Here is a 22682-nt window from a genome sequence, read left to right as displayed (position 1 = left end):
AGACTGTGCTAGCAAGGTGCTGCTAAGGGCACCATGATGTTTTGCACAGATAAGCTGAAAGCAGAATGCTCACATAGAGGCAGAGAGATATCTGGCCATCCTAGGCACAGGCCACCAAGCACTGAAGTCATTCTCAGGCTTGTTATTTAGTAGTTTTAAGTGACTTGTAAAAATGAAAGGAGCGAACTTCATTAGCTATGTTGATTTACATAAGGTCAAATTCCTATAATAAATCAGATATTCCATACCACTCCAGTGGTTTTGTTTCTTTGACCAGACATGAAGTGATATAATTTGGTACTGGAAGTGGGTGCTATGGTAAAAAACAAAAACAAACAAAAAACAAAACCCTAAACATGTGGCATAAGTTTGAGGATAAAAACTAAAAAAAAAAATATAGAAAACAGTTATTTTCAGACATTAGACAACAGGCAGCACAGGCGTGAGGTCCCTGATAAAAAGGAAACAAATGAGGTGAGGCCTACCAGTGCCTAGGTTTTCTGTGCAGGGTAATTCCAAGGTTGTGGCACAGGGACAGAGAACCTAAAAAGAGTCCACCAATCTTGCTTTGTTGAAAAAACAAACGTCAGAGGTCTGGGAAACAGAAGCAGCTAGAATTTCAAGGGTAAGAATATCCAAGAGAAGGGAGTGACACCAAGAAGGAGCTCCAGACACGAGCAGACGGATCGAATACCAACCTGTACACATGTAGAGGAAATCCAATGAGGCCAAACAAGAGTAACATCGGAGAAAAGGACGGTCACTGGAAGTTACAAGACAATTTCAGCAGCTTGCACAGAGCCAGGGATTGTTCAAATAGAGAAATCTTGATGTATAATACATGGGGTATAAACTACAGATTCCCAAAAGGCCAAGCCTTAGAATTAGGACTAATTTAGTCCTAGAATGAAGACAACGTTAGTCTGCCTTAAATTTTTTAAAAACTACAAGAAGGGGCGCCTGGGTGGTGCAGTCATTAAGCGTCTGCCTTCAGCCCAGGGCGTGATCCCAGAGTCCTGGGATCGAGCCCCACATCAGGCTCCTCTGCTGTGAGCCTGCTTCTTCCTCTCCCACTTCCCCTGCTTGTGTTCCCTCTCTCGCTGGCTGTCTCTGTCAAATAAATAAATAAAATCTTTAAAAAATAAAATAAAAATAAAAACTACAAGAAGAGGGGTGCCTGGGTGGCTCAGTCAGTTAAGCGTCTGCCTTCAGCTCAGGTCATGATCCTAGGGTCCTGGGATTGAGCCCTGCTTTGGGCTCCCTGCTCAGCAGGAGGCCTGCTTCTCCCTCTCCCTCTGCCACTCCCCCTGTTTGTGCTTTCTCACACACGCTCTCTCTCAAATAAATAAAATCTTTTAAAAAACTACAAGAAGATCAAATTAACTAATGTGTGATACCTTAATTGCCCACCAATAACAGTTCAATACCCTTTAAAGTAATACAACAAAATAGAGTACTCAAGATAAAATTCACAATATGTAGCATTCACTGTAATATTGCTAACACGCAAAAAAAAACCCAAATTAAGTGACCCATAGCTAGGACAAAAGTTAGCCAATAGAAACCGAACAAGAAAATACAGTGTTGATGAAACTAGCAGGAAAAATAGCAAAGCATTACACCAAGACATCAAATATTATAACTATGCTGCTTGTTATGGACTAAATTGTGTCACTTCCAAAAATTCGTATGTTGAAGCCCTAACCCTCAATGTAACTGCATTTCAAAATAGGGTCTTCAAGGAGGTAGTTAAGGTTAAATGAGGTCATAAGGGTAGTGTTCTAATACAAGAGGATTAGTGTTTTATAAGAAGAGCCACCACAGAGGAAAGAAAGTACCCTATAAGATAATACTTACGTGAAACTTTAACTTTGTTCAACCTCTCTCTCTATCTTCTCCCACCTGTCTCTCTGTCTCTCTGTCTCTGTCTCTCTCTCTCTCTCTCTCTCTCCCCCCCACCTTTGTGAGGACACAGTGAAAATGTGGCTATCTGCAAGCCAGGAAAGGAGTTCTGACCAGGAACCAACTTGACAGATAACCTTGATCTTAGATTTTCCAGCCTCCAGAACTGTGAAAATTAAATTTCTGTTGTTTAAACCATACAACCTGGAGTCTTTTTTTTTTTTAAGATTTTATTTATTTATTCGACAGAGATAGAGACAGCCAGCGAGAGAGGGAACACAAGCAGGGGGAGTGGGAGAGGAAGAAGCAGACTCATAGCGGAGGAGCCTGATGTGGGGCTTGATCCCATAACGCCAGGATCACGCCCTGAGCCAAAGGCAGATGCTTAACGACTGAGCCACCCAGGCGTCCCCTGGAGTCTTTTTTTTATGGCAGCCCAAGCAAGCTAATACACTCCCACTCAAGAATGTAAAGGAAACATTATTATGATGAGAAAATAGATTAAAGATATTAAAAAGACTGAAGTGAACTTAGAAGTAAAAATACAATAACTAAAATGAAAAATATATAAGTTGACATTAAGAGAAGATAAGACACAGAACTTGAAGATGTAGCAATAGAAACTATCAAAAAAGGTGCAAAGAGCAAAAGATGAGAAAAAAAAATGAACAGAGACTTAGTGACCAGTGGATGATATCAAATGGTCTAACATAAATATAAATGGAGTCCCAGAAGAAGAAAAGGAGGATATAGAAAGAATATATGAAGAAATTATGGTCAACGTTTTTCCAAACTTGGTGAAAATATGAGTCTATAGTTTCAAGAAGCTCAACAAATCCCAAGCAGAATAAACAAAAAGAAATCACACTATGGCACTTAATAATCAAATTGCTGAGAACCAATGATAAAGAGAAAATACTGAAAGCAGCCAGAGGGCAAAAAGACCATCACACACAAAGAAACACATATGTGAATGATATTTCAAGTAAGGAGACATCTCATCAAAACAAATAGGACAGAAAACAATGGACTAACATCCTTAACATATTGAAGAACAATTCAATCTAGAATTCTACAACCAGCAAAAATATCTTTCAGAAATGAAGATTAAATAAAACTTAAAAAAAAAAACCCTCAGAAATTTCATTGCCAGAAGATGTGTATCACAATCAAGTTTTTAAAAGTTCTTCAGATAAAAGGAAAAAAATAATAAAGAAATTTGAATTTGGACCAAGGAATAAAGATCACCAGAATATGCAGTTCATTTTCTGATTTTAGAAATCTATTTAAAAGATAAGATCACTTAAAACAAAATTAATAACATATTGTGGTAGTTAAACACATGGAGAAACAAGATATATGATAATGATAGTATAAAGGAAAGAGGAGGAAGGGAAGTGTATGATGGTAAGATTTTTATAATATATGTGAAGAGATACAATACTATTTGAAATTAGACTGTGATACATTACAGATGTGTATGGCAAGCCCTGGAACAACCACAAAAATAATGAAACAAAGAGGTATAGCTAATAAGTCAATAATGGAAATAAACTTGAACAAATAAAAATACTTAATTTAAAAAAAACTGGGGAGAAAGATTAAAGCACTAGCAGGAAAAACAGAAAATAAATAGCAAGATGGTAGACTTAAACACATATATATCAATAATTAAATTGAATGTTTAGTGGTCTAAGCACTCCAATTAAGATGAATAGATTGTCAGATTTGACTGAAACAAAAGGAAAATCTAACTGCAGTTGACCCTTGAACAACACAGGTTTGAACTGCCAGAGTCCACTTACACACGACTTTTTTTCAGTGAATACAGAACAGTTCTCTTCCTTATGGTTTTCTTATTAAAATTTTCTTTTCTCTAGATTACATTATTGTAAGAAAACAGCATATGATACATATAACATACAAAATATACGTTAATGGACTGTCTGTGATATTGGTAAGGCTTCCAGTCAACAGTAGACTATTAGTAGCTAGGCTTTTGGGAAGTCAAAAGGTATACATGGATTTTTGACAGCTGGAGGGGGCAGAGGGGTCAGCATCCTTAACCCCTGTATTGTTCAAGGGCCAGCTGCATACTGTTGACAAAATACTCACTTTACATATAAAGACATTGATACATTAAAAAAAAAGGGTAGGAAAAGATACACTATGCAAACATCAAACTAAAGAAAACTGATGTGGATACAATAATATCAGAAATTTGATTCAGAAAAGGGAACAATACCAGGTATAAAGAGGAATATTTCATAATGATAAATGGATTAGTTTATCAAGAAGACGTCCTGACTGTAGCAATCATTTTCTTATGTATATATATATCAAATCATCATATTGTACCCCTTAAGCATGTAGAGTTTCAATTGAAAAGAACTAATCTAGAAAACGAAAGAAGGCACACAATGCTAAATATAGTTACACCTAATAATGGGGGTATAACAGAACATGAAGCAAAACCCGACAAAACTGAAAGTAGAAATAGACATCGGTGATTACAGTTGGAGATTTTCATAGTCCTCTCTTAGTAATTGACAGAATGCATAGACACAAGAGCCCGTGAAGATATAGAGGACTCGAACAATACTGACAACCAGTCAACTTAGTTGCCACTTATAGACCATACTACATAACCATAGTGGAATATACATTATTTTTAAGTGCACATAGAACATTCACCTAGATCATATTCTGGGCCCTAAAAATAGGCCTCAATAAATTCAAGAAGATTGAAATTATACAAAATGTATTCTTTCATTCCAGCCCAATCAAACCAGAAATTAATAGAAAGTTAGCTGGGAAATCTCCAAATATTGAGAGATTAAACCATACAGTTAAAAATACAGCATGGGTCAAAAAAGAAATCTCAAGGGATATTAGAAAATATTTTGAGCCAAATGAAAATGAAAACACAACACATCAAAATTGGGAGAATACTGCTGAAATAATGCTTAGAGGGAAATTTATGGCATTAACTGATATTAGTGAATAGTTCTTAAATCAATTATCTAAACTTCCACCGGAAGAAGGAAGGAAAATAGCAAATTAAACTTGAAGTAAGCCAAAGGAAAGAAATAATAAAGATAAGTTTTAAAACCAATGCAATTAAATATGGACAAGTAATAGAGAAAAGGCTAAGAAACCGAAGCTGATCCTTTGAACACATCATTAAATTGATAAGCCTGTAATCTATTTGGGCTCACCAACTCATCCTGGTTTGTCTGGGACTTTCCCAGTGCTAGTCCTGAAGGTTGCACATTTCAGGAATCCCTCAGTTCTGGGTAAATTCAGACAGTTGGTCACTTTAGCCAGATTGATCAGGAAATAGAAAGAGGAGACACAAATTACTAATATCAAGAATGAAAGACAGACATCATTATAGATCCTAAAGACATTAAAAGAAATAATGAGAATATTATAAATAACTCTATGCTAATAAATTTGACAGCTTAGATGAAATGTACGAATTTCTTGAAAGAAAAAAACCCTGCCAAGCCTTACTCAAGAGGAAGTAGATAATTTGAATTGCCCATTGTCTATTAAAGAAATATTTATGGATAAAAGTCTTTCCCCAAAGAAAACTCTAGGCCCAGATACTTTCACTGGTAAGGTCTGCCAAACATTTAAGAAAGAAAAATAAAACCAATTCTATAAAAATGCTTCTAGAAAATAGAAGAAGGACTTCTTACTTTATGAGGCCAGCATTATCCTGATACTAAAAGGAGATAAAGACATTACAAGAGAATAAGACTATAGATCAATATCCCTTTTGAACATAGATTGAAAGATTCTTAACAAAAGTTTAGCAAAGCCAATGCAACAATACATAAAATGACTAAAAAACCAAGTGAGTTTTATCCCAGGAATGTCAGTTTGATTTAGAATTTGGAAATCATTAATGTAATCCGTCACATTAACAGACTGAAATAGAAAAACCATACAATCATCTCAATAGATGCAGAAAAAAATTTTGATAAAATTCATGATAAAAAAAGAATTTCTAGGAGAGTGGGAATAGAAGGGAACTTCCTTAATCTGATAAAAGGCATATAGGAAAAGCCTACAGCGACAAATAGAATATTTTCCTACCAAGATCAAGAGAAAGGACTGACAGCTGCTCTTACTACAGTTGACCCCTGAACAATTCCAGGGTTAGGCGTGCCAACCCACCCTCTCCATAGTTGAAAATTCACATATAATTTTTGACTCTCCCAGAACTGAACTATTATGGTCCACTGTTGACTAGAAGCCTTACCAATAACATAAACAGTCGATTAACACATATTTTGTATGTTGTATGTATTATATACTGTATTCTTACAATTAAGCATGCTAAAGAAAATGTTATTGAGAAAGTCCTAAGGATCAGGGTGCCTGGGTGGCTCAGTCAGGTAGGGGTCTGCCTTTGGCTTGGGTCATGATCCCGGGGTCCTGGGATCCAGCCTGGCATCCAGCTCCTGGCTCAGCGGGGAGCCTGCTTCTTCCTCTGCCCACCGCCAACCCTGCTCATGCCTGCTCGCTCTCTCTCTCAAATCCAGAAATTAGAAATCTTTAAAAAAAAGTCAAAAGGAAGAGAAAATAGATACACAGTGCTGTGCTATGAACACTCCACTTTAGGCAGTATGCCAGGCAGTCCTGGGGATCTGTGCCTTGCTTCAACAGTGTTTGGATGGAACAGACCCAAGAACACCCCTTCTTCCAGTCTCCAACCACCCTCCAACATCTTTTCTAGTTGCAATCTTCAGAAACATCTTCTCAGACATCCTTTGCATCTGGGACCAGCCAACATCGCTTTTGGAGCTTAGCTCCTTATTGCCCATCAATCATGAGTTTCCAGATTCTTTACAATTACTCCCCCAAAGTAAAGTCCCTCCTGATCCACCTGGTCAACATGCATCTGTACCTCCCTCCCTCTAGGCTGCTATTTCCACCATGACTAACAAGATGGCTCTGGAGTGCGCCCTCTCTCAGGATGTGCAGAAGCCAGCCCAGGATAAGGGGGGTAGACCCTGGAACCATGGAAGCCACTAGGGTCTTGGAGAAGACCTGACCCAGGGGCCTCCTGGATCTGCATTCTCAGGACTCTGCAGGCGCAGACTCTGTGACTTTCTGGAGAGCCACTTCCTGGATAAGGAGGTGAAACTCATCAAGGAGGTGAAACTCATCAAGAAAGTGGCAACCACCAGACTAACCTCTGCAGGCTGTTCCCCGCCCCCCCCACCCCGCTGAGTGGTGCGAGTATCTCTTCGAAAGGCTCACCCTCAAGCATGTCTAGGAACCTCTGGAGCCCAGCAGCTTTTCTCTGGAGGAGTCCCTCTGGCATTCTCCAGTGTCAGGACTTCTGTCTGAGTCTCTCCCTACAGCCACCAAGCAGCTTTTTAACCACACTGGAGCTCTCTCCCAAGCCATGAACCAAATGCAAACAATAAAGTTTTAGAAAGAAAAAAAAATCTACATGTAAGTGAATCAGTTCAGGTCAAACCCCTGTTGTTTAAGGGTCAACTACTTCTGTTCTTTGGTCTACCTGAGATCCTAGCTACTCCAATCAGGAAAGGAAAAAAAGGCATCCAGGTAAGAACAAAAAAAGTAAAATGGTCTTTATCTGCACACATGATTATCGAAATAGAAAATTCTAAGAAATCTATAGAAAAGAACTAATAATACCAGAACTAATAAGTAAATTTAGCAAAATTGCAGGACACAAGGTCAATATACTAAAATCAATGGTGTTTCTTTATACTAGAAACAATCATTAGAAATTGAAATCTTAAAAGATAACATCAAAAGCATTGAATACCTAGGGATAAATTTAACAAAATAGGTGTTAGACTTGTACAGTGAAAATTACAAAACATCGTTGAAAAAGATGATGAATTCTTAAGTGACACAAGATATGGTGTTTTTGGATTAAAAGACAAAATTGTTAAGAAGTCTAATTCTCCTTGTGTTAGCTTGCTAAGGTTGCTATAGCAAAATGCCACAGACTAGGTGGCTTAAACAACAGAAATTTATCTTCTCACAGTTCTGGAGGCTGGAAGTCCAAGATCAAGGTGTTGGCAGGTTTGGGGTCTCCTGAGGCCTCTCTCCTTGACTTGCAGAGGGCTGCCTTCTGTGTCTTCACATGGCCTTTTCTCTGTGTGTATGTATCCCTGAGGTCTGTTCTCCTTCTTATAGGGACACCAGGCATATTGGACTAGGGCCCCTAAGAGCCCCATTTTAACTTGGTCACTCCCTTAAAGGCCTTATCTCCAAATATAATCACTTTCTGAGGTACTAGTGGTTAGAGTTTCAACCTACGAATTTAAGGGGAACACAGTTTAATCCATAACACTTCTCGAATGTCCTACAGATTTAAGTCAACTCCAACCAAAATCCCAGCAGATTTTTGTAGAGTTTAATGTTCATTTTTAAAATTTACATGGAAAATCAAAGGGCCTAGAGTAGTCGGAACAATTTTGGAAAAAAAAAAAAAAAGAATAAGGCTGGTGGACTTACAGTACCTGACTGTCGGATTTATTCTAAAGTAAATCAGCAAATAACACGATGTGATATTGGCATAAGGCAATAAGGCATAAGCATTTGGCAAACCTCAGGCCACAGACTAAGTTCCTGTTTTTATAAATAAAACTTTATTAGAATACTACCACCTAGTCATTTATATAATGTCTATGCTCACTTTTGCACTATAGCAGCAAAGTTGACAGGTTATGACACAAGTCTAAGATATTTATTCTTTGGTTTTTTGAGTAAAAGTTTTCCGACTTCTGATCAGTAAAAGAGAACAGAATCCAGGAATAGCCTAACACAGGATTTCTTAACATTTGCACTGTTGACATTTTCGGCAGCATAATTCTTTATTGGAGGACTTACCTGAGCATTGCAGAATGTGTAGCAACATCCCTGGTCTCTACCCACCAGATGCCAGTAACATCCTATACTTGTGACAAACAAAAATGCCCCAGATGTTGCCAATGTCCCCTGGGTGGGCAAAATGGTTCTCAGTTGAGAACCACTGGTCTAATACCTGTTTGGTCAACGGATTAGCAATAGTACCAAGGTAATTCAATGGGGAAAAAATCTATAGACTCTTCAATAAATGGTACTGGGAAAAAATCAGACATCCTTGTAGAAAAAAAAAAAAGAACCTTCTACTATATAAGAAATTAATTTAAATGGATCATCTACCAAAACATAAGAGCTAAAAGTATAGAAACTTCTCTAAGAAAATATAGGAGAAAATCTTCATGACCTTGGGCAAGTCAAAGCTTTTTTGAATAAAGACCAGGCCACACAAAAATAAATAATAAATAGAGACTCGCCCAAATAAAACTTGTGTTCTTCAAAGAAATTGTTTAAGAAAATGAAAAACAAGCCACAGCCTGAGAGAAAATGCCTGCAAAACATATATCTAATAAGCAATTTGTATCCAGATTATATAAAGAACTCTGACAACTCAAAGAAAAACAGCCCAATAAGATTTGGGCAAAAGATTTCATAGTCAATTCACCAAAGAAGATTATACAAATGGCAAATGAAAGCCCATAACAAGATTCCCAAAATCACTAGTCATCAGGGAAATTTGAATTAAAATCCAAATGAGGTACTGCTATGTACTCATCAAAATGGCTAATGATTTCTTTAAACAAAACCAAACGGAAAACATCTCTGACGACACCAAGCTGCCAGATTTGTGGAGCAGCTGGAGCCCTCGTAAATTGCTGACAGGTATACAAAATGGTACAACCCCTTTGAAAACCATTTGACAGCTCCTACAAAGGTAAACATCACTTACCATACAACCCAGCATTTCCACTCCTAGACATCTTTTGAAGAGAAGTAAAAACATGTGCCACGAAGACAAATAAGCAAATATTCATGACAGCTTTATCATAATTGCCACAAAATAGAACAAGTTAATGCCCATCGACTGATGAGGGAATAAACAGATTGTGGTATATCCATATGATAGAATACTACTCAGCAACATAAAGAAAGAAGCTACTGATACCCACAGTGGCGTGGATGAATCTCAAAAGTATTTTGTGGAAGATGGAAGCCTAACACAAAAGACCACAGGTGATGGAGTCTTCTTTATGAATTCTAGATTTCTGCTGTAAGAGTGACAGAAATGAGGTCAGTGTCGCCAGAGACTAAAGATTGGGGAGGGGATTTATTGCCAAGGCGTACCCGTGAACTTTCTGGGATGATAAAATGTTTTACATACATGACAGTGTATAATTAGTTCCACAAAGTGTCTACGACAATTAAGATCCTTGTGATTGGAGGGGAAGAATGGGTGGTGGTTGCAATGACGGCCACAGCAGGAGCTGTAGTGACCCATTCATGGAATTCTTACATTGTGACAAGCACTGTGATAAGCCCTTGAGATGCATAATCCCATTCAATCTTCAAAATAACCATTTGAGGTGAGTACTATTGCTTCCCCTTGTTACTGATGAGGGAACTGAGCCAGAGGGCTTAAGTTACATGTCCAGAGTCATTCCCTGGTCAGGAGGTCTGGCTGATCCCCGAGTCTGTGTTCCAAATGATGGTCTTACCCCAAAACCTGCACAGATGCTGTTTTAACACTTATTTCTATCTGATTGTGTTGCATGATGATACAATACCAGTATTTTTTTTTCCAGCCTGACCCTTTGCAATACAAGCTTGTGTGGTTGTGACATTTTAGGCACAAGTGGTTAGAGCATTTCAGCCTAAATTGAGATTCCCTGAATTAACTTTCCCTGGCCAACTAGGAAAAGACACATCAGGTCTTCCTGTGTGTTGCAGGCTGTGTTCTCTAGAAGCAGCTGCTGAGACAGAATGCGGGGTGCAAATTCTGTGACACTGTGAAAGGAAGCAGAAAAAGCAGGACTGGGCCAAGGGATCAGTCACACAACTGTTTAGACCATAAAAGTCTCAGCCAACCCACTGGAGAGATCTGGGGTGAATATCGCCCCCAGAGCAGCCCCACTGGGCCCCAGGGGTCATGTTTTCATAATCCCACCTCATTCACCCATCGGCTAAGGGTTGCCCCAGGAAGAGTGTGACCTTGAGCAAGGGGACTCTCTGCAGCTGAGGCAGCTCTAGGCACTGTGGCTGGGTAGCAAGTCCTTCCTTGAAGTGGGCATCTGGGTGGTACACCTCTGAATCTATGGCATGGTGCTACCCTCAGAATGCTTCTCCATGGCACTGCAATGTCACTAAGCTATCCCAAGTCCCCCCAAATGTTTATTTTTTAAAAGCATGTAATATTTCAATGGACAAAATGATACTTCAAAAAGTAAACAAAATCTGGAAAGTGTTGTTTTAAAGAACTGGATTTAATGACTTAAAACAAAACCACCTAACATAATACCAATGTTATACTTGTAACTAGATGCTACTAAAAGATAATAAATTCGGTTTTATTACCAATAGCATTTATTTAGTCATCTAAAGTGTATGGTGCCCTCCTATGCACCAGACACTCTGCTGAGTATTGAAGATATGAAAACAAATACAATATGGTAAGAATAAATGAATGAATGAATGAATGAACGAAAGAATGAATGGAAAGACAAGATTCTTATCTTCCAGCAGCCTAAAATTTAACACGTGAGGACAGTTGGGAATCAAGTGACAGTGAAACAGTATGCTGCCTGCTTTATGGAGAGCAAGCAGAGAAGCATTGTGACCCTGAGCCGGCCCCAAGGACAAACTGTCGGAGCTGGATGTGAAAGGGTAGAAGGATACCCCAACAGAATTGGCAACAGAAACAAAGTCAGAAGTGTGAGTTGGCCAGTGTGAGGATTGTGTAGGATCGGATTGGCAGAATGCAGGCTGGTTGGGATGGATTTTGAGTGGCCTTGAACATTGTGCTAAGGAGGCTGGAGGAGTCACATGAAGGCTCTGGATAGACAGGCAAATCCATTCCTGTGCCTGGACAACTCACTGCACGTGTCCTTCCAGACTATTGGGATCCTTTTTGGTTTTTGCTTCAGGCTTTGTCTCTCTGTGTTTCAGGACTCTTGATTTGTTTTCTTTCCAAACCCATCATATTCTGTTCTTTCATGTCATTTCTGACTACCACCTCTAAAAACAAGCCCTCCCGTCTCTTTGTTAAGCAAGATGGGGATCAGGCCACATCAGTAGCAGCAAGACCTTGAGCTGAATAAGCAGCTGATGTCAGTCCTACAATGTAGTCACCATTACCCTTGGATCGCAGGTGAATGTGCCCACACCTGGGGCGCTTTCTCCTCTTCCGACCAGTGCTGAAAAGAAGAGATCGCATCACTGTTTTGTGTGTCCTATAGTCCTTGTTTTGTCCTATGATTTCTGTTCCATCTGTGTGCCCACTTTCAACAGGACTGGATACAAATACTGTATTTTGACATGATCTCTTAGAACTCAAAGAGAAATCTAACAGATTCACTTAACTCAATCAATTTCTAGAAAATCTGCCTCTGAATCACACAGCTGATTTACATATGGTAAGTAAAACAGGAATTAGCAAATATTTTCTGAACTTGTAAAATGTTTTTAAGACACTCTGATGAGTCAGTGTTTAATCCCTTCTCCATAAATAGGATGAAAGATCTTTCCCATGTTTTCTCTTAAGTAAATATATTTTAAAACTGTGCCTACATAGTGCTCCAGTTTTCTTTACAGCTGCCACTATGAATGGACATAGCAGCTGGAATGAAGCATAACACATCACACCTCAACTTTGAATTTCCTGCCTTTTGTTTTCTTGAATCATAGCCTTGATGTTGTTTAAATAGTGCTCTGTATATTTAATTTCCCTTTTCTCTTCACAAAGACCAAACAATTTTTTAACATCACCCCATCTTTCACAGTGGGTTATAAAAGTGTTCTTGAGCTGAAATTGAACTGGTCTCTTATTTAAACATATAAATATATATTTAGGCATTTTAGTCCACTGTCGCTTATTTTATTGATTGACTGCTTGAGCAGAAGTGTATTTGTGCACATTTTATCCATGTCATGTGCTTTGCATTTAAAGATAACAGCGCTAATAGTGACTGCTAATTGTATGCACAGATGGCTGGGCAAAAGAACAGACATCTTCCAAGGTACATGTACACAAAGTCTGTTCTCTGCTGTTTGCAGACTATGTCGCTTGTGACTCTCTCTCTTCATCTCAGGTCTTCCTCAAAGAATCAAAGATAGCTGGCATTAGAAGGACACTTAAATATTATTAAGTCAAGCTACCCAAATAAAGCAGGGCACCCATCATTCTGCAGCCTCCACTTGTAACTTTCAGCAATAAGACAGTCAGCACTTCAAAAAGGTAGCCCATTTCATTGTCATCCATCTCTAAGTACTAGAAAATTCTTTCTTTTATCGAGCCAAGGTTTTCCTTCCTGTAACTTCCACCTATTTGTAGTGTCCTTTAGACCCACACAGAATGAGCCCAGAGAAGTCTTTCAAAGGAAGCTCTTACATCTTCCCTTATGACTTTTCCAAATGGAAATTTCTAATTTCTTTCAGCGGTTCCTCCCTAATGTGATAACTGCTTACCAGGACACATCAATTTGTCAACTTTTCTCTTTCATGCAGATCTTGAAATTCCTCATGTGGCCTGACTAGTATGGTTGGACAGAGGATCCCGTAACTTCCCTTTTCTCTTCCTTCCTCTAAAATGATCTTACTAGTGACTTGCCAACTTTGGCAACCAACTTGTATTCTTGTCTTATAATTAACTTACCCTTCAAAGTTTTATATTTTTTTAAATAACCAGCTAAGTCATATCTATTCTGTCTAGTACTTGTTTATTTTACCATTAAGACTAAAATGTAGGACTTTGTTTTCAAGTCCTATCTTGTCTCATTCTTCCTATTCATTGTTCCAGAATTGTTTTTTGTTTGTTGTTTGGTTTGGTTTGGTTTTTTGCCAATTCTGTCAACAAGCATAATAGTTCTCTCTTCAAGCTTGGTTTCCCCTGAAAAGTTGGCAAAAATATCCTTTGTCTTCATTTAAGCCATTGATGAAAACATTGCATGGGATAGGCTCAATATGGAACTTCTTAATATGCTATTAAAGATGCCCCCTCCTTTCCAATTGTATATCAATTTATTAATCAACAACACCTAGTTAATGGTCCTTCAGCCAGCAATCTCTGGCCTAATTTCTGTCCTGTTCAAAAAGATACAATGAGAAACTGTCAAATGCCTTACTCAAACTATGCTATGTCTGAACAGCACCTTCCTGGCCTACAATTTAATAACCCAACTAAGAGTGCATTAGATGCCCCTCCTAAGTGCTTCATTAGCAAACTAAACTATGCTCATGCAAGTTACAGCAATTAGTATGTTGCACTGTAATCACTTATTTATACATATTTTTGTTCCAATTAGATTCTAGGCTCTTTAATATCAGGGAATCACTCTTTTTATTCAGCATTGATGCCTGGTACTTACCGATGGAGCCTGGCAGATGATGGGTACTCAATAGATATGGGTTAAATTATTGAATAAGTGAAGAGTGGCATGATGGAATATAATAGAAGCAGTTTGGAGGACATGTCGGGGTGAGATATCTGTGGGTGAGTGCAGTAGATTTCCACATTAGTAGATTTTATGTACAGGTTAGGAATTCAAGAGAAAGACAAAATAGATTTTTGAACAATCAGGGAAATAAGTGAAATCAAAGCCAAGGCCAAATGCATGGGGTTGCTTAGGGGGACAGTGTGGGGTGAGAAGGAAAAGGAAGCAATATGGTGCCAGTGTGCCATCAAGGCCCTGGGGCTCTAAAGTCAAGCCACCTGAATACTAGTTCTCCCACTTTCCCACTTCTCCCACTTCTTAGACAAGTAATAACCTCGTGGACTTTATTTTCCTTGTCTGTAAGATACGGATGCAGTAATAATTACTACATCACATGCTCAATGAGTGGTATAAGAGATGATCAGAGAGGTGGAAGAGGAACTCAGGAAGTATTTTGTCATATAATCCAAAGGAGAAAGAGTTTTGAGAAGAAAATGCTCATCAGCAATCGAAAAGGCACATCAGTGACCTGTTTTGGGGAAAAACTTCTCTCCAGATGTAGCAGAAGAAGCCAGAATTTAGTGGCCAGAGGAAAGTGAAGGAGATAAGCAAGTGGAGAGAGCGTGTATCGATGGTTCTCACAAAGGTTGAATGTGGAGGGGAGGAGAGAGGACAAAAGCTAGACAGGGAAGGAAATCAAGGAATTTCTTTGCTTGTTTTGTAGACTAGGCTTGACTTGACATGGTTACAGGCTGGGGAGAAGTGAGCCATTTGAGAGAAGAAGAATCTAGAATTACAAAAGAAAAAGAAGAGAACTAAGTAAGACAATACCCAAGAACAAATGGGAGGGAGAAGGGGGCTCAAAGGAAAAAAGAAGGACCTCTGTTCCCCAGCAGTCTGTCCTATCTTTGATGACAGAGGAAGTATGGTACCTATCTTTGCACAGCAGGTGGATAATAAATGTTGAGACCATTTTCTAGGGTGGGAAGAAAAGAGGAAAAGATGGTGTGAATAGAGGTTGGCAGGTGAGGAACAGCAAGTTGATGAGCTCTCTATTTTCTGTGGTGTAGGCAATGACGCCATCTTCTCAGAGGAAACAGTTGAGGGTTGAGTAAGGAGCTTGAAGGGAGCAGCTGAGGGTGAGTCTAGAGGGAAAAGGCCAGAATCAGTATGAGGATAATTGGTGGAAGCAAGACAGGAACTTCTTGTTCAAAATTCAACATGTATTTATTGAGCATTGACTATGTGCCAGACTCTGTTCCAAGTGCTGAACATACAGCAGAGAACAAAATAGACATTCTCCCCACTTTCACAAAGCTTATATTTTAGTGGAAGAGACAATAAGTAAACAGATATGGACAATTTTGATAACTTAAGTGTTATGAAGGAAGTTAGGGTGATTTGGTAGATTTGAGTAGGAGGTGGAAGAGAATACTATTTGGATGTAGAGGGCTCAAGGAAACCTTCACTGAAAAAGTCACACTTGAGTTAAATCCTGGAGCTGGGGGGAAGACAGTGGTGTTCTGATTAACTGAGTCTCAAAAAAAAAAAAAATTAAAAAGCCCTAACCTGTATAGTTTTGTTGATTTTTATGGTGTAAATACACCCAGCCTATTTCCAGATGCCAACATGATGTCACTGAATTCAGAGTTGGGAGGAAAGGTGCACAGTTGGCTTTGGCAAGCTTGGGCGGGGGAGCATTCCCAGAACACCGCTGGAAGAATGTTCTAGAAGGAAGAAGAGTATGTGGAAAGGCATTGTAACATGAAAGAGCTCAGGATGACTAGGGACAGGAACTGAGGAGGAAGGAGTATGGGAAGTCAGAGAGGTTGGCAGATGTCAGAGTTTCCATGTAAGAAGTTGGATCTCATTCTAAATGAAGTGGGACAAGATCTGATTTACATTGTAAAAATGATCACTTCTGTTGTTATGTGGGGAATGAATTTGAACAGGGGTAGGAATAGAAGCAGGTGACCAGTTAAGAGTTATTTGAAGTTGTTCAAGCAAGAATGAGGATGAGAGCTACAGAAATGAAAGAAGTGGATACATTTGGGAATATATTTTTGAGGCAGAAAATAGGACTTACTGGTAGAATGGGTGTGACCATTCAGGGAAGGAAGCACTCAGAATGATTCCTGGATTATCATCTTGACCAAACAAACCATTAGGTTTCCAATGCCATTTACCAAAATAGGGGAAGGGTTGGGAGGAAACTAGAGCTGAGTTTGGGAAGTTTACTTGATGTGTATAGTAGGTGTCCACGTGGAAACATCAAGTAAACATTGGATATAAGAATCTGGAACTGAGGGGAAGACTGGGAATGGAGATATAAATTCGCATGTCATCTGCGTCAGATGGCAGTTGAACAACATGACTGGTTGGGATTGCGTCAAGAGAGCAGATTGATAGAGGAGAGATTCACCCATGAAGAACTCAAGCATTCAGATGTCAGCTAGAAAAGGAGAATTCAGCAAAGGACACCAGACAAAGTGGTCAATTAAGTCACAGAGAAACAGATCATTGTGCCATCACAGAAGCCTGGAGGAAAAAGTATTTCAAGAAGGAGGAAGTAGTCAACAGCACTGAATCTGCTGAAAGGTCAAGTAACATGGAGACAGAGAGTGCCCACAGGATGCAGCAACATAGAGGTCATGGGTGGCCTTGAGGAGAGATGTTTCAGGCCCTGGTGATGCAGAATGAATTGGGGTGACACCCCCAACTCTGACATGGCAAAGCAGAAACTTGCTTAGCCTGCCCCGTCCCAGAGTCAGTCTCTCCCCTGGGGAAACTTGTGTGATACACTGGGGAAGAAGTAGGTGGAGGCTAACAGTCTCAATCCACCCTCTGAAGAGCTGTGTGATTCTAATAAGCCAGATAACCTCTTTGGACTTTCATCCTCTTGTCATTAAAATTAGAGGCTCTGAAATTCTATTTATTCATTTACTCATTCAGCCAATAAATATTAAGCGGCTATTCTATGCTAGGTCCTGAGTAAGAAAAAGACCATGTCACGCCCTTGAATAATTGTCTGTAAGTCATTGACTTACTTTTTTGTGTTTATATGTGACTTACCTCCCCAGCAAGTTGGTAGAGTCCTTCCTTGGGGCTGTATCCTTCTCAACTTGGCCACAGGGCGTAGGACAATGCCTGGCAAATACCATGCATTTAATATTGGGGTCATGAATATGTTGTTGTCCCATTACAAATTATATTCATCATTTTCTGATTCGGGTACAAATCTTGACCCTGCTATTCATTGTTTGGGCAAGTTACTTAACCTCTCTGTGTCCCAGTTTCCTTAACTAAAATGTGGGTCATAATAGTATTTATATAATAATGTGAAAGTTAAAATGGGTGCCTGGCATGTCTTAAGCTATTATTTTTTTAAGATTTGATAACTTTATTTTAACACAATTGATTTACTTTACAATCCTATATATTTTATGTTATGCATTTTATTTTTTCAATTTAAATTCAATTAATTAACGTATAATGTATTATTGGTTCCTGAGATAGAGGTCAGTGATTCATCAGTCTTATATAGTACCCAGTGCTCATTATGTCACGTGCTCTCCTTAATGTCTATCACCCAGTTACCCCATCCCCCCACCTCCTCCCCTCCAGCAACCCTCAGTTTTTTTCCCCATGATTAAGTCTCTTATGGTTTTTCTCCCTTTCTGATTTCATCTTGTTTTATTTTTTCGTCTCTTCCCCGACGATCCTCTGTTTCGTTTCTTAAATTTCACATACAAGTGAGATCATATTATTATCAATAATATGTGCTCAAGGTAGTAAATCCATGAAAATAAGATGGAGAAGTAAACTAAATTACTCATGACGTCACAGCTAGAGATAAGCACCCCTTTGGTGTATGTCCTCAGTCTTTTCTTTGCATGATGAATTATCTCCTGAACTCACATGGCTCAGATGGCAGCTGCATACCATGGTGCTTTTAACTGGAAATATTGTGTAGAGTTCTTGATATTATGGCTTTTACTTTTGCTTCATGCAAAATAGGGTGAAATTATGTTCTTACTATTATGCTTTAATAAAATATGTGTAATAAAAGCTACAAGTTATGAGTCTTTGCCATTTGAATCCTAAGCATTTTATATATATTATCTTCTTAACTTGCCACAACAACACTTTTTGGTAGTTACAATACCCATTTTATTGATAAGGAAAATGAGGGGCAGACAACATGGCATTACCATTGTTCAACAATAACCTGTTCTACTCTCTTTCGGGGCACATGTGAGTAACTGTTCTCTGCCATATTGATATTAGTTGTGGCCAGTGAAATGTGACTGGTATGTGTTACTTCTGGGTAGGAATGTTTAATTGCGGGTGTTTAAATCTCCACCAGTCTTCCCTCCACCATGGTGATCATGGAAACCAGCACAGATGTGGAAAGTTAATGCTGAGCCATCATGAGAACAGCTGTGCTGGAGAGTTGCCAGCCCTGGATCAGATTTTGCTTGAGCAAGAAATAAACTATTCTTGTTTAAAGCCACTGACATTTTGAGATTGTTTGTTACCACAGCATAGTTTGACTTATCCTGACTAAGGTAGAGCACTGAAGAAACTCCCCAAGGTCACAGAGCTTGATTCAGACCCAGATCTGTGTGCCCCAAAGCCCATATTCACTAACTTATCTAAGATGAGTCAGACAGAGATTTTGTGAAAAATGTAGCTTAGAACCTACTGTAATAGTCACTACTACCAGCTTTCTCATTTCACCTTGAATATGGCAATGATAGCTTTATCTTTGAGGGTGTATGGCATTTCTCCAGATCTGCACATGTTGGGGAAAATATAAGCAAAACGGAATAACCTTGCTATTTATGGTGGGATCTGTGTTTTTGACATTGTGGAAGAATAAGGAAATGTCACATTACACTTGTGAAGCAAAGAGAGGTGATAGCAAAGCTTGAAAGGGAAGTATCTAAATTAAATAGTATTAATAAAAAACTTATACTCAGCAAGAAATTTCAACACTAAATCCTTCAGAAGAACCTCAGGGAAGCCAGTTCAAGAGTCTTTGGGAGGCAAAGGTGATACAATTGGTAAGTCAAGCTGCTGGATAAAGGTTTTAAGGACAGAAAGTGCTGAGTACCTGCCAGACTGAGTGGTTAAAAGAGGAGAAACAGGCAGAATACAGAAACAGTCATGGTTTTCAGACTATGATGGTCACAACAGCACGAAGCCCTATATTATATAAAGAACGATAACAGGAACGCCGTAACTGGTGGAAATTGTCCTACTCCCCTAGAATCTGATTGCTGGGGGATCTCTTTCAAAAACTTGGGCAAAAACCGTGTGGTTAGCTTTTGTTGATAGCATCCTTCATGGTGGAGGATATATTCGATTTTAATGTAGCCCCTAAATTATTTCAAAGCAATTAAAGATAGCATCTCCTTAGTATCTCTAACCCATCAGAACAACCTGTTCAAATTAGGCATTTCTTAAAATCAGAACTCTAATAACAAGGAAAAGTCATCTCTTTCTTGTTCAGTAGACAAAGAAGGAAATGACTTCAACTGTGTACGTCCCTACTCTCCCAGCCCTGATCCCAGGACAGGATATTATCATGGTCCAGTCACTTTCCCCTTAGGGATGGATGTGATGGATGACAAATGAGGTGTTAATGGCTCCTCTGGACTAAAGTTCAGATGCATGTGGGTCTTTGCCAAGACTCTGGTCCAGGGAGACCCAAAGGAATAAGCTTGGGTCTTTGTGTATCATCTAAACAGAATGGATATAGCACCAACTGCAGGAACACAGGCTGTGAGTAGGTTCTGGCATCTTCTAGTCTCCTTATCAGCTCCATTCATGAGAAACAGGCCTATTCCCCACCAGGTTATTTCCACCATGGCTATTACATCAGAATCTGAGGCTTCATCAGCACTAGCTTGGTTGCTTTATCTGATATAAGACATTTATATCCAAGAATTAAAAATTTGTGTTGTCAAGTTGTGCAGAGCATTACAAGGCTACTTGCAATCTCCTGGCTTTCTAAACTGACACACACTCAGACGCTAAACCTAAGCCAACTCAAAATAATGTTCATTTCACTTTTACTCAGAGGGAGATAATAATAAAATGCTTAAGAAATTCCTCATAGTGAAGATGTTTTTGCCTTCTTGATGGAATCTCCTTCTGTTAGTATTCCAGGTGAAAATATTTTACTCCCTCATCAGCCCTTTCTACAGTGTAAAGAGAGCCCTATGTACCAGAGGCCTCCGTACAATTCCCTAGCTAGGTGGCCAAAAGCATGGCTTTGGTTTCCAGGGACACAGAGCACATCACTAACTTGGGGCTTGGTAATGTTCAATCTCCCCAGATAAAAACCAGTATGCAGTCAGAGTGCTTCTGTTTTCCAATCTCTCTCTCTCAGCACTTCTCTGCTTACTAAAGGAATATCTCAATTTCTATGCTGGCAGGAAGTATATAAAGAGTCCACATTTATTCAGCAAACATTATTAAACACCTTGTGCTAGATAGTAGAGACCCAAAATCAAATCATGCTTCCTCCCAAACATGTCATCAGAACTTGGGGTTGGACTGAACCTGCTTGAATTTTGACTCTCCTTTTTATTAGCTTTGTGACTTTGTGCTAGAAACTTAACTTCCCTAAGCTTTTGTTCTCTCATCAATAAATGTGGACAATGACAGTCCATTTCACAGGGTCATGTAAATATTTAATGATTGACGTAGTGAGTTAGAACACTGGCTGACCCATAAGCTCTCAATGAATGCTAATTCTTCTTACTATTATTATTACCATCTTCTGGGGAAGTTGAGGATGAACAAGATAACCTAGAGCTAGACCTTAAACTAGATTTACTGAAGCCATGCTATATCCCGCTTTCTCTTAAATGCTAGATGTTTTCTGTCTCTCCATTTTGCTGCCTAACAGTGGCTGTTTCATCTTAAACCTGGCTCACATCATAGTATAGGATGGCTGTTGTAGAAGTCAGGGCTACATGCTTCCTGATTCCCACCCACTTGGAAAACAAGATTGACCTTAGGTGTCTTTCGTTTAAGAGCAAGAAGAAGCTTTCCCAGCAAACCTCTCCTGGCATCATATTCATCAGAACTGGGTTACACAGTTATTGAGCCAGTCACCTGGAAGGGGGTTGGAAAGGTCCTTAGAGTTTGGGGGCCCATGGGCTTTTTCAGAGCATTTCCTTTCTTCATTACTTACTCATTTATTTTATTATATTCTTTAAACAGTTAGGATTGGAGAGACTTAAACATATTTATTCATGGTTCATGCTATGATGGTCAATTGATTGTAACAAAGATGGTAAACGTCATAGTATAAAGCTTCCAAGAATGCAGGAGGGGATGGGAGTCAAACACATATGGAGGGGGACTGGCCCAGGTAGGCAAGGGAGCCCTCTTTTATTGCAACAAGAGACAGGAGGAGCAGATGGTCCCAGTCTAGGCAGGTGACTCCAGCTACCTTTGTTCCCTTTGGCAGTCTGGGTGGAGCGACCCACTGCACAATTTCAAACACATTCACTGCCATAGGGACAAGCTTTCTGCTTTATGGGCTGCTGCCAAGCCCTGCCAGAAGAAACCATTGAAAAGTGTGCCCATACCCAGAGTGCCAGCATTTCTAATTAGGCTTTTCCTATCAAGGTTTGGCATGGTGGAACATTGTCTAAGAAATATATTTAGTTTCCTCTTTGGACTCTGTCTTCTCCTCCAGTCACTGCCACCTCATGGCAAGCTCTGGCACTGCTTTGGACTAGTGGCCTAGAGGTTTGGGCACAGGCTTGTGGGGAAGATTTGCTAAGAAAGCCATGAATGCACTCTCTTATTTATCGAAGTTCTTTTTTTTTTTTAATGATTTTTTATTATATTATGTTAGTCACCATACAGTACATCCCCGGATTCCGATGTAAAGTTCGATGCTTCATTAGTTGCGTATAACACCCAGTGCACCATGCAATATGTGCCCTCCTTACCACCCATCACCAGTCTATCCCATTCCCCCACCCCCCTCCCCTCTGAAGTCCTCAGTTTGTTTCTCATAGTCCATAGTCTCTCATGTTTCATTCCCCCTTCTGATTACCCCCCTTTNCAGCAAATGTTGAGAATTTGTTCTTTCTGATAGCTGAGTAATATTCCATTGTATATATGGACCACAGCTTCTTAATCCAGTCATCTGTTGATTATCTGTTGGGCATCTCGGCTCTTTCCACGATTTAGCTATTGTGGACAATGCTGCTATGAACATTGGGGTGCATATGGCCCTTCTCTTCACTA

The sequence above is a fragment of the Ailuropoda melanoleuca genome, chromosome 2, assembly GCF_002007445.2.
Source record: "Ailuropoda melanoleuca isolate Jingjing chromosome 2, ASM200744v2, whole genome shotgun sequence".
Lineage (NCBI taxonomy): Eukaryota > Metazoa > Chordata > Mammalia > Carnivora > Ursidae > Ailuropoda > Ailuropoda melanoleuca.
Note: the sequence above shows the minus strand (reverse complement) of the source record.